Below are 12,937 nucleotides of genomic sequence, written 5' to 3'. Positions count from 1 at the left end.
TTGGAGAAAAAACAAGTTGATATGGATCCAAAATAACAAGTTCAAATAATGTGTCTCTATTAAATTATTACATCTCTTTTACTATAGGGTGGGAGATGGAGTAATTGAACATTGCAAAATTATCAATACTACAAAACAAGTCAGCAGATTGTTGTTCTCATTCACTGGATGATTAAATTCATTGCCATTCCTTGATGTAAAACAAAGCAAATGAGTATGAGAAAGTTTTTTTCCCTTGGTAGAATTAAGGTATGCAGTCATGTGTTCGGTTTATAGGACTCTGTGGTCAGCATACATAAAAGTAAATGAGCTGCTGAGTAAGAAGGGAGCTTGCACCTATAATTCATAACTTTTTCAGTCAGAAATCAGATAAGCTTTTTGTTAAATGAAGATCTTTCATCACTCACTTTTTTTCTGTTTCTGCTGCATTACTATTACCCTTCTTGGCATCAGATATCAAATACTTCGGCCAAACACCCAACCTAAACTGAGACGTGGATGGATTTAAGTCAGTGGAATGATGATATTTTATATCAGCTAGAAATCCCTTTATAAAAATCAATCTGGCACTACGATGTAGCAGTGTTTGCCATCAGAAGAAGCAAAGTAAATCATATCAAATATACAGCTGTTATGTTATCTAATGACAAGATCTATTTATAGCTAATTGGCATAGTAACTAAGCTGATAAATTTAATTTAGTATTGTAGAAGTAGCTGCATTATTCAACATGCATTTCATAGTCTGCTGGGCCCTAGGAATTTCTTCATATTCTTGTCTTTTTATTGGTATCAGGGAAAAGAAAGATGGGATCAATTCAGCTCCATTTGATGGAACCAGTGTACCTGAGAAGTTGAAGGCTTGGGCAACTAAGTGCAAAGCTTGGTTCTGATGAAAATGTGCAACGTAGCAAATTCTTTTTCAACCAACTCTGCCCCTTGCACTTGCTTTTGTGGTCTGTCAGATACATTCTTCTGATGTTCTGAAACTGAATGCTCATCTTTATCCTTCTTGATCTCTTTTATTTTATACTTTTCTCCTTTAATGCCATTTTGTCGTCTGCCTTCATTTAGTGGTTTCTAACTTCCATGTCCATGCCGCCTTCCCAATCCCCCCCTTTTTTCAAGACCCTGTATCCACAAAGAGAAAAGAATTTACAATCATGTCACCTGACATTGAGATTATAAAAAAAAGGAAAATGTTCATTCAGTCCTTGAATCTAGTTTAACATTGTAATCGAAGGAAATTAATTGACTAAAAGAAATCTAATGCTGACTGAAAAATTTGGCGTGATGCAGAATTGCCACCCTAGAAAATAGAGTTCTGATGTATTCATATTTATGTTTGCAAGAATTTTATCATTAGTCACTCTAAAAGAGATTTATAACCCTATGTGGTCAAAGTGATTAAAAAAAGAAAGGCATTTTAAAAGACTGAGCTTCTGCAAACACAAAAAAATAACCCTACTGATGTATAAAAATTGCAAAATCTCTTTTTGGAAGCCTTAAAATAACCAGTGCAAAGTCTCCTTTGTAGAATCTCCTTCTTCCTGAGTATTCAAAGAGGTATTAAAACTCCTGAAGAGGTTTTTGGGTTCAAACACAACCTTGTACAGTCAAGTTAAAGAAGCTGCATTAACACAGGATTACACTTTCTTTAGAAAATATATAGCATGAACTGTGTAATCGAAATAATCCTAATTTTTCTTTTTGAAGGTTTTCTTAGGAGAGAATTTTTCACTTCTGTTCTTAAGGTAAAGCAGTTCTCTGTTTACATCTTTTATTATATTCAGTGGTGTTGCTAGTGATTCTTTATGTGTTTGCATAAAGTTCTAGAGTTTTCCACTAGCACCTTTAAGTTTTTTATTGGTTTTGTTCAGAAACACACATTTGCTTGCAAAGTGGGTATGTATTTGAGTGGAACACTTGAGAGTCACTTCTTTAAGAGTCAACTTCTTTTGGAAATGGGGCTCCATGAATAAGTAGTTTAAAAATGGAATGCAGTACACATTTTTCCATAAAGCTCAGGGTGTTTGAGTCAAAATAGGAATAAGCACTATGGACACTGAGCTATCACAATTCAAGTATTTTAACACAGCTTTTCTTGAAAGAAGTGGACAAATGAAGTAGGCAGCTTTCTACAAAATTATAAAATGTGATGAAAATGGTGCCATGTGTGATACTATACTACAATTTTCATCCAGTCCACAGAATATGTAGAAGAGTTATTTACATCCAGGCTGAGCTTTTTCTCTGCAGAAGTAGAAACATAAACTGTAGAAAGTCCTTTCCAGTCACAGCCTCATCTCAAGATGACATGTCATTTATGGAACTGTTTGGGTTCTGTTCTGTCTTCACTGATTTTGGGTTTGCAGGAATTACTTCTACAGGAATTAGAAGGGAGATCTAAAGAGTGAAGGCTGTGGATTGGCAGCCCTGTTAACTGCACCAGCTTTGCAGAAAAGACATGGATGAGTGACTCTTACCTATGCCTGTACACAGATGCTTCAGTAATATTTGCACTACTTACAAATAGAGAAAAACAAGAGCTGTTGAAACTACATCTGAGGTAGTTGCATTTTATCTCAGGACCAAAAGCCCAGAAGAACAACTCAAATCTAAATATTATGTTATCTTACAATTCTTTATAGCTTTGTTATACAGTATATTTTTTCACAAAGATGTGTCAGCAAATATCTCAACTGCATTTAAGATTTTGTTACCTTCCTAAAATATTTAGGAACACCTTCCATTTACTCCATATTTCAGTTCTCTTCAATATGTATTACTTAAAATACTTACCTAAAGGATTATAAGAAAGTTAAGCAAGAGTGATTGAAGAAAAAGATTAGGTTCCCAAAAAAATAATTTCTTTCATCAATGCAAACATAGTATTTACAACAGACATTATTGAAGCTTTAAAATGCAAGGTTCCACAGTCTGAATAAATTATAGTGCAGATTTATAAGATTTAAAATAAAAAGAATAGAATAATCTGTTCAGAGGTGTTATTGGTCTAGGAAAGAACCATGTAATAAGAAAAATGTTTCTTCAGGGCACTCAATTTCTTTCACCTTTGATTTCTCCTTTACATTTTTAGTAAAATTCTCACTTTGTTCTGCCAACATCACTGCTCACTCTTCAGTCTCACAACCCAGCCCAAGTGATTAAAAGGAAAAGTGCAACAGTAATATTTCACATTTCCTAACAAACACTAAGATTCTATAAAATAAATAATTATGGCTGTACATTAGATACTGGTATTTAGGCCCCATTTTTACACTGGTTCAAACAGAGTTTAAGACCAATTCCACATTGTTCTAAGAAATCTGATGAAAAAGTAACTTAGATTTCTAAGTCACCTGGAGGTCTTTTGAATATTTTACCCGGTATTTAATTAAATATCATAACCCAGATAGAAAGCAAGGATCTGCTTCATTATGCTATGGTCTGGAGTGTGTCTCTGAATGAATCAGCTCCAAGCTGTAATAGGAAAACATGTTTCTGAGAGCAGCAAGCACACAGCTGTTTAACCATATGGAAGTGTAGCTGCTTGTAGCTCTGTTAATATTCACTTCTCACCTCCCCACTTACATCCAAACGTGCTGCCCTGGGGCAGGCTCCTGCTTCCACCTTTGCTCCCCTGCAGCCTCCTACTCTTCCCATCCTTTTGTCCTACTGTAATACCTCAGCTGTTCCAAGAGCTCTTGCAGGTCACCCAGCCACATGACCTTGAACACTGACAAGCACCCTACCAAGTACTCCAAATTCTGCACAACTTGTTTGTGATGAACTTTAGATGTCTCAGGTAACCAAATATACATGCATCACTTACTGGAAAAATCAATCAAGCAGTTCAATGTCCTTTCCATGTAGATGGAGCCCTTCAAAGAGACAACATTAATTTGCAGAGGATAAATGCTGCTTCTTTCAGTCACTCTGAACAGGTTTATACATTAATATGATATGATCCTCTAGTTTTTAAGTTTTTAACAGCAAAATTTACAAGAAGATATACAGGAACCAATGTATAGAAATCTATGCTTTGAAAAACTAAACCATAAATGATGCATGTGACAACTAACGAGGAGCAAACATATAAAAGAAGATAAACAGCTGAATTAATATCAGAAGCATGAACATGCACAGAACAATTGTCTTTACCTGATAAACTTACTGATAGGTTTCAAGTTGACAAATAATTTATTTACCACATAGAAAGACTGAATACTTTCTTAGTTGAATTTATCACAGATTTAAGTTAATTCCTCATTAATTAGCACAGAACTGGAGAGGGAACTTTTTATCACTGACCTGATTCCTTACTACACTCATTTTTCTCCAATTTGTTTTAAATAACTGACAAAAGAAGACTCCAATTCTTCTCCCCCAATGACAACTATGCTATAAGAGAGCAAGATACTCATACATTCAGCAAAATTTCTCTACAGTGTGACTAACTGAATAGGTATCTTCTCGAACCTCATGTAAATTCATGACTGCACTGAAATACAAAATCAGAACCCACAATCAAACTCAGTCTCTACCCAACCATCACAGAAGGAAACACATGCTCAACTCCGTTGCTCATTCCCTGTGGGCTTCAGGCACTGCAACCCATCTGTGCTCCCACCATTTGTCTGTGAGCTGCGTTTTTATGCTGGTATTCTGCTTTCACACTCTTCTGAAAGTGCCTGGTGCCTAAGGAGACAATTCATATGGAACATGTATTTGCCTATGCTCAGAAAAAAAAACCCATAATCTCTTAAACACCATTTTATGTTTCAGGCTAACCAAAGGAACACAGTGGCCTTTGAAAAGCTGTATCCAAACACTGCAGTATCCTCTCCAGGGCAGGTCCTGGTCAATGACAAGTCGAATGTGAGTCAGCAGTGTCCTGGCAGCCAGGAGGGCCAAGCGTGTCCTGGGGGGCATCAGGAACAGCATCACCAGCTGGGCAAGGGAGGGGATTGTCCTGCTCTGCTCTGCACTGGGGGGGGGCCTCACCTCAAGTGCTGGGGGCAGTTTTGGGAGCCACAATGTAAAGACATTATATGAGTGTCCAGAGGAGGGCAAAAAGGAATGTGAAGGGTCTGGAGGAGAAGCCTGGTGAGAAGTGGCTGAGGTAATTTTGTTTGCTCAGCATGGAGTAGAGGAGACTGAGGGGAGACCTCACTGCAGTTACGACTTTTTCATGAGGGGAGGAGGAGGGACAGGCACTGATCTCTTCTCTCTGTTGATCAGTGACAGAACCCGAGGGAATGGCCTAAAGCTGATTCAGGGGAGGTTTAGTTAAACATTAGAAAAAGGTTTTCCACCCAGAGGGGGGCTGGGCACTGGAACAGGCTCCCCAAGTAAGTGGTCACAACACCAACTTGACAGAGTTCAAGAAGCATTCCGACAATCCTCTCAGGCACAAGGTATGACTCTTGGGGATGGTCCTGTGCAGAGCCAGGACATGGACTCAAAGATCCTTGTGGCTTCCTTCCAACTCAGCGTATTCTGTAATTGTGTGACCTTACTCTGTGTTAATACCATGCATTAAACTGTAATAAGAAGAGAACAGAGACATGGCCTTATTTTCATAGCACATTCTGCAGGGAGTGGACACTGGAATGCAATTCCAAAAAGGCATCGCAACATTGCCAGCAGGACTTTGGAGACGTTTGGTTCAGAAACCTAACACACGAGTTTGCTGTTTATTAGATATGAATGCCCCACCCTGGTACTCCTGATTCCCTGAGGAAACACTGCCATGATACCTCAAGGCAAAGGTACTTCACTAGTGCCCAGTTAATTTCCAAGCTATTCAAGTGTTGTGGGGGAAAAGAAAAGCTCATTACTACCTGACTTCCTGACACAAGATGGCCCTTAACCCAAAAATTACAGTTATTTTCCATCACCTGCATAGCAGGAAGATTACCCTTGCTCTCAACTTCCTTCCCATGCAGCTTAATTTTCAAAGAAATCTCTGAATGTTTCAAGCAGCCTTGGGCAGTTCTTTAGCAGGTACATGAGAATGAAGCAACAGGCTTTAGGGAGGATGGGGGAGTAAAGTAGTATTTTGAATGTTTCCTCTACTGTTAGCTATCAGTACTGTTTATTCTAACGTTTCCTCTAATCTAAAGGCATGTTGATGGAAAGGCTTCACCAGAGACTGCAACAAATTGTTTACTCAATAAAGGTCATTCAATTGGTGCTGTTCATCATTTAGTTCCATTGTGAACATAAGCTCAGCTCTGACATTTAACAGTTTAAAGCTAGGTAGGGTTACTGTTTGGAAGACTAGTCTCATTGCCAGACAGAATTTCAAAATAATTTCGAAGATGTAGTGGGAAATACTTCTTCTGATTCAAAGGCAGTATGTTTTTGACAGGTCTGAGCTATGTATTTCATGGCTTTATTTACTTTGCTTGAGAATAAAGTGACATTTTTCTATTTATAAATACATTGAAAAGCTGTTTTATAGCCTGGTTTCCTTTTCAATTCATTAAGGTCTTTAAAGGCCTTGAAAAGGACCTTAAGCGATCTTTAAAAAACGTAGAAGAAGTTGGCTTTGTTTGTTCTTAGAAGCTGCCCTGGGGAGTTAGGTCTCTCTTCTCATTACTGCTTGCTTTCTTTGTGCAGAGCAGAAACTTTCAAAACGAAGTTTAGCCCTCGTGACTGCAAAGACTGTTTTCTAATGCACTTGAGATACCAGCAAGTATTAAAGACTGTACCTCACACCAAGCACTTTGCCTTGTCTTTTCTCCAGGATTTTAAACACCTGTGCTCTGCTTCCTACCACAGAGATATTGATGAGAGAGACTGAAGTCTCTCAGTTGCCAGAACACACTTTCATCTATGTTGACCCCAAGTGAAAAAGATACCTCTCATATTTTTCCCCTTCCTTTATCATATGTGATATCTCTTCAAACAGCAGTTGTTGGAGGTGTTTCTTGGTATTTTTTCTTTTTTATTTATTTTTTTTCCTTTAGAGACAGAAGACTAAATTAGGATCTGAGGCGATGAAGTCAGACTTGTGGTGCAGAGCAATACCTAAAAGAATGAAGAGAAGTGTCTGGCCATTGCAGCACTCATACTTGAGTATCAGGAGGAAAAGGCCCTGCTAGTGTCTGTCTGGTTGTCTGACTATTCCTCTGGCACGTACTGAAAGATGGTGAAAGGTGAAATGGGAATGAAGACTGGAAGGGAGAAAAAATAAATTTGTAGGGGACAATTGGGCAAATAACTTTTCAGAAATTAAGTAAGAATTATGTGGTATGTCCTTTCTTTTGAAGTTTTCAAGGCACAAGCTGTAACTTAATTTAATATATATCTGACCCAAAATCCTTCTTCTTCTGAGTCACATTTTTAAAATTCCATATGTTTAAGTATATTTGCAGGTCCAGTGTTCTCCAGCCACTCCTATTATGCAATGGTTATCTAAGCTTTCTGTATGCCAGTCAGGTATAGCCTCAGGATATTCAGAATCTGCTGCAGTTATAAAAAGAGAAACGTAATTTGGTTTCAATACATGTCTCATATAGAGAATTTAAACACAATAGAAAAGAACTAAAAAGAACTGCTACCCCAGTAGCATGAGAAAATTTTTAGGAAACTACATAAACTGACTCAAAAACATGCCACATAATGGTTTAGAGATAAAATTCTACATTATGCGGTGGCCAGTTTCAGTTCATAAATGCAGAACTAATGTAGTACACAAGTAACTACATTTTCCAGCTAATAACATGAACTCCATGGAAAATATCTAATATTCTTCATTCATTTCAGCAATTTCCACACTACCCAATCAATTTCTTGAAATTGTATCCTGTTTAGCAGTACACATAATAAAATATAGCAGCACCCCTCTAATAACCACTTCAAGCTACATAATTAAAACTGGGGGGATCAATGAAAAACTAAAGGAACTTAGTATTTACTTTTCAGCTAGAATAAAAGGAACTACCTCTGGAAGTTCAGAGCATATGATCCTTTGATGGGCCTCATTCAGATCTGAAATCAAAGTTTCAAATGCACTAAGAACTTCTGGGAAGCTTTATAGTGTTTATTTTCCTAAAGATGGGATTCAACATCCCACATGCCATGCCTCTGCTGGCACTTCTACCCTAGCTTAACACTGAAGGGATTTCTGAAGAAACTTCTCACAGGATTTCAACATAATTTCTTTTACATTTGATCAAGTTGGGAAAAAAAAATCTCTGTGGCTGTCCTTATGACTCCTAAAAACAAAATTGCTTGTGCTGAAGATAAGGATGACACCAACTGCAAGAAAAAATGTCAGGAAGGAATTAGCCCCTTGGATTTCAAAGTAAATACTGACATGATTACAGATTAGGCATGATTAAGGACACTGCTAAATTGGTACCTTAGAAAAAGAGTTAAATATGACATCTTCTTACACTGTAACACCAAATTTTAACCCTCTTGCCCTGACAGTGCACTCTGTGGCTTTAAATGTCTGACTTCTCTAGAGACTACAAGGGCAGAGTCACACTTGACCACAGACAGAATACAGAATGACAAAGACAATAGCTACCTAAAGGAATGATGAAGAATGACTATGGTTTATACCAGATCACTCTTGAGATCTCTGGTGCTTCCCAGAATCAGGCATTTAAAATGAAGAGTTCATTACATCTTCATCTGGGTATAGTTAAATACATCTGGAGACAGAATACATTTTATTTTAGCTTGCTGGAAGAGAAGGAATCTAGAGAATCATGACTCCTATAGTTCACTATAGTCCAACAAAACATGCACTCTCTGCTGTATGACATACTAGTTCTCCCCAGACAGCTGCAGAAAGTCTGAGCCCAGTCCTGCCTATAGCCTCTTGGTCAAAGCAACCTTCTGGGAAACAAAAGATGCAGGATCTAATTGCTCAAGGCTAAAAAAAGCTAAAAAGCTTGCTCAGGTACCAAACTTTCGTATTGGCAGTGCTATTTTCATGTGTTTTCAAGGAAAAATTTTGTTCAGATTTAGGATGCCTAATTTGCAAATCCCGAACAGGATAAGTTACTGGGACATTTAGCTCTGCCAAGAAGGCAGATGTTATGGGGATGAAGGATGCAGCATGGAAGTATTCAGGAAATTTCACTTGGGCCCTATTGAATTTCACATTCCCACCAACATAAGAAGATTTTTAAAGACCACTCATAAGTAATTGTCAAAATTATTAGGTGCAAGTTTCAGCATATTTCCCTATACTAATTCCTTGCTATGCACCATTGTTGTTTTCTGGCTCTAGGCTGAAGCAATAAAGAGCATGGCAACAGCAATTGCTTGTCATTAGTGTGTCTCTGTTTTGCTGTTTGTTTGGATATTTCCTTCACTTTCACCCTACCTTTCTGGTGAACAAAATTAGCTGTTCTTCTGCCTTGTGATCATATACATTAATCCAACTGTCCTGGAACAACATGACCACGAGACTGCAAAATCTGGTATGTTCTTCTCAGTTCAGTGATGATTCAGTGATGATAAAATAGATCAAGTTCAAGAGCTCTTCTTTCTAGGATTATAACTCATATAATTTTCAGTTAAAACTCAATTCAGATTTATGACAAACGAAGGTCACTTCAAAGAGGCTTTTGAACCCTTAATGGAGAAATATCACCAAGTGACTTACCATAAAGATTAAAAAAGTTTTTCTTGTCTGACATTTTAAAGCTATGAAGGTGAAAAGTTTGATTTTGGTTATGAATTGCACTGTTCTGAATGCATTTCCTATAGTTTATGTTGAAACCTTTAATGAGTCCTTGCATTAGAAGTAACAGACATAAACAAGATTATTACATATAGAAGCAGAAGATTCCTTTTCAGTGTGTTCAGTCTTTTGTTTCCATTCTAAATAACAGACTGTAAGAACCTTTCTATATAAGGGTAGCTAATTTATTCATCAAAAATCAGAACACCTACGGGTTATTTAAGATTTCAAAGCAAAGCTCTATTCTGGCTGAAATCCATACAAAACTATATATGAATTAAATGGAAACAGCATACAGCTCTCAAAGCTAATTAGTACTGTACTTTTCAAATAACATTATCTACAACTGATAGACAAAGCACTACATTAAAACTTCAGCTTTTATCTGCCTCCTCCATATTTTGTTTTGAAATATCTACCAAAACAGACTCAACCTTTAAAAAGATGGATTATACCTAGAAGCACGTAACTTCTGAACTAAGGCTTTCTTAACTCTTGTGTAAGCAATTTCTCTCCTTTTCTCTCACCTCCTCACACAACCCCAATTTCCTGAGGTCTTGCTGTCCTCTAGTGGCAAAGGGCTATGACTTGTAAAAGTTATGGGAGCATTTGAAAGCAGATGTCCTCTCTTTCATTATGATTTTCATCATCTCTGCTCCAGGTAACTTTCAGGCCTCTCAGCAAACAGAGTCTTGAAAAAAGCTGATGATTTCAACTTGCCAGACTGTAACAAAGTTACTGAGCAAAACATAGCAAGTTCAGTAGCTATTTGAACTTAGAACCATGCCCCAAGGTATGTTTAATTACTTTTAGCTTAAAAAGAAAAAGCAGATGTATTAAAGACTGTATTAGAGACAGTATTAGATATATTAGAGACTCTCATAAACATGCCTATTGAAATAAATTATCCTATGACTTTAGATGGGATTTCCAGCACGTTTCTTCAGACTTCAATTGTACAGTCCTACTTCTAAAAAAGTTTATGACAAAGTCTTTCTTATGAATGTTAATTTCTAACTTGTTGAGCTAATGATGAACTACTCTCAATTTCTTAGTTATCCTGTCTCCTATACTCACAACACCTCAAATTACCCAAATCCCAGTTATGCAATTTCATGCTGGGTCACAGAAAGACTGCAAGGTGTAAGCCAGTCATAACGATGGACGTAGCCACAGCTATGCTGCGACACATGACAAAAGGGAAGAAGACATCTACCTCTCCACCATCCAGCAGCCATCACCTCAGCTGCACATGGCTCCAGAATCCTACATCCCAGCCAAAGTGGCTGGTGAATCATGGAACTGCAGATGCTTAGCATGAAGGTCTCTGAGGAGGACAGAGGCAGATGTCCAGATGTCTTCCACGTGGATGAACAAAATGGAGATGTCACAACATGGCAAAAAACAACAAAGTAATTCTAAAATTTGGCAGTTTCAGGATTTTATGGAATAACTAGAGTACCAGATTCAAAACACATCTTAATTGAAAATCATCAGGCCTCATTATATAAAACAAAGAAGCTGAGTAAGTAGATCAGCCCTTTGGCTTATCCAGACTTGCACTCTGTGTGCAATGTACAGTACTGGGGAAAGACAAGTTAGTCAAGAACAGCACAATAGCAAGTCTCCTTTTAGAGCTTATACCATAGAACCAAAGACTAATTAAAGGGTTTAGGTTGGAAGGGACCTTAAAAATTATCTCATTCCAACCCCCTGCCATGGGCAGGGACACCTTCCATTAGATTTGGTTGCTCAGAGCCCCATCCAATTTGGCTTGAACACTGCCAGGGATGGGCCATCCACAACTTCTCTGGGCAACCAGTTCCAGTGCCTCACCACCCTCACAGTAATGTGAGATACTTTGTAGTATCTAATCTAAATACACCCTCTTTCAGTTTAAAGTTATTACCCCTTTGTGCTATCACTCCATGCCCTTGTAAAAAACCTGTAAATCCACGGCAAAAACAATCTTTTAAGAATTACATTCCATATCTTTTAACTCTGTTCTCACTAGAATTCCCTTATCATATTCCATCAGACACAAAGATTTTAGTAAAATATTTTCAACTCCCCTCAGTGTAGGCAAAAACAATTTAATGTTGATTTGTGAAGGATTTTTGTCACATTTTGCTTAAGACTGTAGTATACAGCCTTAAAAGTCACTCCAGCCTCTGAGTTAACAGAAAGGATGTTGAGCAGAAGTTTGGTCACTTGTCTTTTATTTAAATCACCTACTGTTTTCAGGTCATTATCACCATTCATTCTAAACACAGCAACTCTCATTTTTACTGGGTAATCAATCTGTGACAACTTATCATCTTCAGCCTTCCTAAACTTCCTCTTATCTTGCTATATCTTGACCTTGTACACTAAATTTTACTGGAATGCTTAGGTAAAAAGTACATTATTTTATAAAATGAACATCTGCTAACTTGGAGCTGAACTTACTGATACATGTATAAAACCAAACCTTCTTGCAAAGGTCTAATTCCTGCAGTTGTACTTTTCTCTATGGGACAGATCCTTAGATCCAAAGAACTCATTTGTCAACAGTCACAACAACTCCTAAAAGGAAATAAAGCCAGGAGTAAGAAACATCAACAATACATCATGTAGTATAAAAAGCTGGCCAAGGTTAACCCAGCACATTTCACTCTTGGAATGTTTTAACAAACTGTCTAAATTATGTAAATAATGGAAATGGTAAATAGGAAGCTGCTCAACTACCCCAAATATCTTCACTGATCAGTGAAGAACTTTATGACACAATACACCCAGCATCAATATCTTCAAAGGACTAAGGATTGGGCTGGACACTTTAAAAAGTGACATAACATGAAGAGAAATTTTTAAAGAACTTGATAAAGGGTTTTCTCCAGCAAATGCTTTTGTGGGGCAATTAATTTCTGAAAGCTAAGACACGTCATCTTCAGACACTGTTTCCAATATCTGTGCAATGAACAGTTGGATTGCTTTCTGAATAGTTCTAATAAGTGATTTAAGGCAAACTGTGTTAGTTTACAAATTAGATACTGAAGTAAGCTTTTCTAATCTCTAAACATTAGGAAAACCAATCCATGAAGCAATAGGGTAGCAGTGTAATTTTTCTGTTTAGAAAGGGTTGTGTTAATATGATCTTTATTATCCATGAAAATTCCATAATGCACCCAGGGGCAGCATTAGAGAAACAGCATTTACAGTTCTTCCAATCTGTTTGTTAATGTCA

This window comes from Haemorhous mexicanus, chromosome 1, assembly GCF_027477595.1.
Source record: "Haemorhous mexicanus isolate bHaeMex1 chromosome 1, bHaeMex1.pri, whole genome shotgun sequence".
NCBI lineage: Eukaryota > Metazoa > Chordata > Aves > Passeriformes > Fringillidae > Haemorhous > Haemorhous mexicanus.
This window is presented reverse-complemented; position numbering follows the sequence as displayed.